At 38.5% G+C, this 5,933-nt stretch overlaps 1 long non-coding RNA gene across 2 annotated transcripts; it reads left to right on the top strand.

Annotated features, from left to right (window-relative positions):
* The first annotated feature begins 1,376 nt into the window (after nucleotides 1-1,376).
* On the top strand, nucleotides 1,377-5,469 carry LOC146458298 (uncharacterized). 2 transcript variants are annotated; one of them, XR_014858277.1, is made up of 4 exons: nucleotides 1,377-1,988; nucleotides 3,776-3,955; nucleotides 4,309-4,389; nucleotides 5,385-5,469. It is a non-coding gene; the product is annotated as an uncharacterized LOC146458298 (long non-coding RNA). The 2 variants fall into 2 exon arrangements; XR_014858278.1 differs by lacking the exon at nucleotides 4,309-4,389 and having other exon boundaries at nucleotides 1,380-1,988.
* Nucleotides 5,470-5,933: the final 464 nt, after the last annotated feature.

Raw genomic sequence — 5,933 nt, forward strand, 5'->3', positions numbered from 1 at the left:
GAACTGAATGATAGGCCTGGCAATACAAGGAATGCATGTTTAACTTGAAGAATGGCATTTCTAGATTGAAGAAAAGGGTGCTTGGATTGAAGAATAGAATGTTTGAAACAAACAATTCCATATTTGGATTGAATGATGGAATGTTTGAATCGACCCATTCCATATTTGCATTGAAGGATTGAATGTTTGTATTGAAGGATCGAAAGTTTGAACCGAACAATTGCACATTTGAATTGAAGGATGGAATGTTTGAATTGAAGGATCGGATGTTTGAATTGATAGTTTGAATTTTGACACTAAAAACGCGCCATATTACTGCACTCATGCATTTTTGTTTATTTTTTTATGTATTTATTTTTTTCACTAATAATACTAATTGATACTAATACAAAGCCAAGCAATAATATTTTTACCCCATCATAATCTTCAAAATTATGCGATTTGTATTAAATTGTTCATATTTTGATTCATTTCCAATTTACCGTGCAACAGTTCTACACCAACTGGAATCTTGGCGAACATTAGAAATTTCAAGCCGATCTTCTCAACCAAATTATCTAAAAACTTTGGGTTTTGCAGAAAGAACGAATGATCATTACTTCTAACATGCAGCTTTTGCCATATTTTAGCATTAGGCTTCACGTAGCACTTTATTGCTCTGTTTTTTTAGTATCCATTTCCCTGATGGTTCCAATCTATATCTCTTCAAGCTACAACTGCATTCAGGATTGGGTTTGCTAGCATCAATATGCCACATATGCCAGCTAGACTGAGAACGAAGAGTGCAAATAATTCTGCATTTTGAAAATTCTACGCTTTCCCTAACTATACCATGAATCTTTTCGCACTTTGCATCGACATCTGATTGGCTGGCTACTACAACTTGTTGGCGTAATTTTCAAATTTCTGACTACACTAACACAAGAGATTCAATGTGAAAGTTTAATTGGGATGCCGATGCAAACTAAAACAACAGTATACAACTTAACGAATAACAATGTTTCTAAAACTGAGAAATTGTGCTACGCCAGATACGAAAAACCACCCTTTAGAAGTGGCCAAAAAATATGTGAAAACGTATTCCTCATCTAATGCAGCAGTACATGATCCTGAGAAAAGGGCACAACTAAATAAACCTAAACGTAATACAATATACAAAACTGAACAAGAGAAACAGAGAAAATGCCAAAAAAAAAAAAACGAACGGAAGGGACGAGTAACTGACCTAGAATGTTCCAAATCGCCCGCCAAAAACCCTAAATATCTCTAGAACAACCCACAACCACCCGAAAACCTCGAAAATCGCGCCGTCGTACTGCAGATGTCCGACTTATGTGTTTATCAAGTTATTAAACGGGGTTCGTAAGTTACGTCATTAGACCGTGTTTCGTTGTTGTTTTGCAGCGGACGATTCTAACGTGCACCAAGATAAGTGCACGTGCAACGGAACGGAAAGCACGTGCATTTTGTCAGTTTGAACATTTTAAATTTTTTCGCTATCCCCGCGAGCGGGACCTCTCTCCACACTAGTGCTTGCAGGTTGTAATTTTAATTAAGTATTTTCCACAGCAAACTAAGTTTCTTTTCAAGTTTGCATTTTTGTGCTTTTCATTAAGTCCCTAAACTACAGTTTTCATTATTTCTTGTTATTTCCACTCAATCGTCATATGTTTTTACTTGTCTTTGTAATCTGCATTTCTCATCATGCAATTTGAATTGCAAATATACTGCGAAATTCATCTTTAATTCATGTCTCATCTTCACGCACATGGCGCCGTTCGCAAAGTTAACCTTCCAGTTTCTAAATCCTTGTTTCTGAGCTTTTATGGAGTATTATCTATACTAATGAACCTCAAAGCGACAGGAAAACGCTGGGAGACTACAAAACTTACTGAAGATAAAACGACGCAGAGAGCAAGGCTTTGACGTTCACCAATGGTGGATTAACGAAGATGAAACTTCAAAGAACGTTCGGCATTTTAAGACAGGTAAATTATCTACGATTTATTCTCTTTGTTTTAGCTCATCTTGGAATGAAAGTCAAGTTTCAAGTATGAAATTAGTTGAATTTTCGTGGCCGGTCATTGTTTCGATAAAAGTTGTTTAACTTTGCTTCAATAATCAAAAGCAGATGATGAGTCACGGTTTTGTTTAAGTTTGTAAGAAAGTGATAGCCAGGCGATTTTAGTTTCTTTTTGACAAAATGATTGCTTGTTTGTTTAGTGTTTTTGTTTTTCCGGTCAAAGAATATTTTGAACTTGTTAAACAATGTTCTAATTGTCCATGATGTAAAATTTTTGAAACTATTCAACATTTGCTTAACACAGGTCGCAACATTAATTAATTGATCAAACGTACAACTGAGTTCTGAACCGTTTGTCCTTAGCTTTTGAGTCATAATTAACGTATGGGGAAGTACGAAAATCTTGCCAAATAAACAAGAATTAGGCCCGGCCCCAGTTGTTCAAAGGACCTCTTCATCCGGAGCCAGCCCGGTCTCGGTTTCCGAGATCTCGCCTCGTCACTCTTTACTTTACAAAAATTTTGATGTGTTCATATGAGAAGAAGGGCTGGCCCGGTTACCGAGATCTCGGTAACCGAGCTGGAAATTTTTCCGATAGGAACACTCCAACCCGGATACCGGGATTGTCCGTGGCGAAACATTTTCAACTGCGCATATCTTGTAAGGTCGCGGTTCCACCGGTATTTTGCGGGCCTTTTGAACACATTTCATCTCGGTAACTGGGATTAAATTTCCCGTATGAACAGAAGACAAAATTCGTCCCGCCTACCGGGCTCATATGAAGAGGCCCAAAGAGTGCTTACTTTATTTTTTCCCGCCTAGCTCCTGGGTAGTTACTTATCCAAGACGAACAACTGAAGTCTGGTGATTAGGGAGATCTAGATTAAAGTTTACCAGAGGCTCAATTCATTTTTAGGTGGGGGTGGGGGTGGTTGGGGGAGGGAGGAGCAGAAGGGAGGTGGGGAGAGGAGTGCAAACCTGCCCTTATGGACTTTGGACGTCTACATACAGGTAAAAACTATCCGAAACATATTTTTGGCATGAGCTGTCACTATTCATTTACAACTTATTCAATCAACGTTGTCGGATTTCAAAGCCTAAGTTTAAGCGACAAGACCGAAAGCAGTATGGGTAACAGTAAATCGCGTAGTTTGGCTGCAGTTTTACGATTGGCAGAGCGATAGGATGGAAGAAAATAGCAATATTTGCCCTGGTGATTTATTTCTGCAAGGGGTGAGCTATGGATGAGTTTTGTAAAGTTATTAATGAGTTTCCCATATCAAATTGCGGTCTTTTCGCGTAGGCTTTCCCTCAACCTTTATGGAAATAGCCGTATGATATGAAATTGAACGTTGCCGTGGATGTTACAAGCCATTCTTTGACAAGCAGGTTATTGAACGGTTTAAATAAAAGTTCTTAACTTATTTCATTGTTAGACTACATTAACATTCCTTAATTACCTTTTGGTCAATTTTAATGGATTTCCAAGATGGCCGACATTTGGAAATAGTATCAAAGGACGTGATTGGTTCTCAGTTAAGAACATCAAACAAAACAATCTTGAAAATTTTGTGTCCTCTAAGATTCGTTGCATAATTGTAATCTAGTTGGGGGGGGGGGAGGGTGCTGGTGAGAGGGAGGAATCCACCCTACTCCCTTCCCCCTAAGGTCTAAGAAAATCTCAAAAAGCCCCGTTGATAGTCTTTACTGAATCCAATTAATTTATACCTATATTGTGTTCTCAATTATTAGGATGAACGTTTACAAGAGGTTCTAGGATTTCAATGGAGCTAGCAGCATATTGCCAACCCTGTTTCTCAGTGCAACTCACAAGTTGTTTCGTCAGCACAAATGGTATGCATCAGCAATGTCAACTGGCCCTACCTTTGAAGGTGGTTTATGCAGGATGAAATTATGGAGATTTTAAGCAAAGTAAGTGATACCTTACTTTATATTCTCTAAGGTAGTGGTTATGTTAGCGACTAAGAAGCCTTGATTTCAATCAGCGTTATCGAAACTTTTCTGTTGTTATCAGTTAGTGATATAACCAATCTCAGATTCCAGCAAAAATATGTATGGAGCTGCCAAGCGTTAGGAGTTTGGTCCAGTCGAAATATGGTTTCGGATTTTGATCTCCATTCAGCAGTTTCAGAGCTTTCTTATACAGAACGGGTATGCCCATTTAGAAGATAAAAGGAAAATGACTACAGCGATATAACTGTGGTCTTTCCATGGCAGTAAAAAGTCCTGTCCAACATATTAATCGCACGTGCTTTTAATTTTAGAGCAAACAGTGAATGCAACAGAAAGGAGTTTAATCAGAAGTACAATTTAAAGAGCAAGATAAATAATTGTTGACAAAAATTGTAAGTATTTTAATTGCTTGGCAAGAGTGGGCCATTTAAGCAGTAATTAATTATTTCATTTGTTACCTGTCACCAAACAGGGTAAGATTGTCGCTTGTTGGTGCTTGATACGTTGTCTTATATCTAGTAGGGAGTAGTTAACATTTAGCACCATTGCCTGAAAAGACCAGAGCACTGATCTGGGTTAAATAAGGGCATCATTTTACTGACTGGGCGATGAACTGAATGAACTTAGAGGGGGCTGCCGTAGACGCCTTAACATGTTAACGTTTATCTTACTTTACGAATGCGCCGCGCAAATTCCATTGACGTCGGAAGCTGACTGAGCCACCTCTATTTTAGAGGCATATTTTAGGTGACACTATTGGATAATATGTCCCAATTAAAGTGAAGATAAAACTTGAACTCAATGAAGCTACTATAGGCGCCTTTAAATTATCTTATCTGACGCACAAATTTCACTTGCATTGAAAGCTGGCTGAGTGTAAGAAGCTTTCCTAAGCGACCAAGCTGATTCTTTTGACGTGCACAGGGGCGGGGGAGAAGGCTCGTTAAATTTTCGTATCAGAATCATCCAACAAAATGAACCAAAAGAGCCAAAAGTCTGAACGCCACTCGTTTTTAGAGTGTGAAATTTTTGCCATGACTCGTATTTTCCGTCAAAACAATAGAAAAAAATAACTTCTTTGGAAAACCCTTGCTCAAAAAGTCGAAGCAATATCTCAGTCTACAACATCTTTCATATCCACAGTTCACAATTCCTGATACTAATGGCCCAAAAATCCGAAGAAATCATGCTTGACCCAGACGCCATCATTTGACTTCGCCGAGACAGGCTGCTGGGCACCAATTTTACCGGATGTGACGTCATTTTTGTTGGATGATTCAGATACAAAAAAAAGTGCCTGGCGCTGCTGAGTGTTCTCCCACCCCTGGACGTGCATTACAACTGGGTAGTTTACACTATATTAATCAAACCTACGTTTAATTTTAAGGGCAACACTGAGCTTGATGCAAAGGATTATGGTTAAAAATGGAAGTTCAACACAAAGCTAAAGAAGAAGCGTTAATTACAGAAGGTAAGTTCCCCTTTCTGTTGTTTATTTAGATTGCTCGTTTTAGGGTATAAGGAATGTTTTAAATTGCCGTTTACGGTTAACGTTTGGGTATCAAATACCAAATGTCGTTAAAAAGCTTAAAAAGAACTTCCGCTCTTCGAACAAATTGACGTTGAATTGTTGGAAATGGTGTCTAAATTTCAAAGCTTCAGTGACAAAATGGAGATATCATTTCACTGTACAGATTTTATTATCGCGTATTTTTGCCTTTAAATTTTCTGCGCGCCGCCAATTTGGTTTCCATGACGTCATGCGGTTTCTTCCTGACAAAAGTGGCAACCGTATGACGCCGTAAACCCAAAATGGCGGCACGCAGGAAATTTGTATATGTAATCGCATGAGGCCGAGTAGAAAAAAGGATTAATTTTCACGCGTATTTTCAGAGTTTTCCCCAATTCGCGACGAGGGCAATTGCGAAAACTTCGA

The sequence above is a fragment of the Pavona decussata genome, unplaced genomic scaffold (genome assembly GCF_977016875.1).
Source record: "Pavona decussata unplaced genomic scaffold, jaPavDecu1.1 SCAFFOLD_233, whole genome shotgun sequence".
Classification (NCBI taxonomy): Eukaryota; Metazoa; Cnidaria; class Anthozoa; order Scleractinia; family Agariciidae; genus Pavona; species Pavona decussata.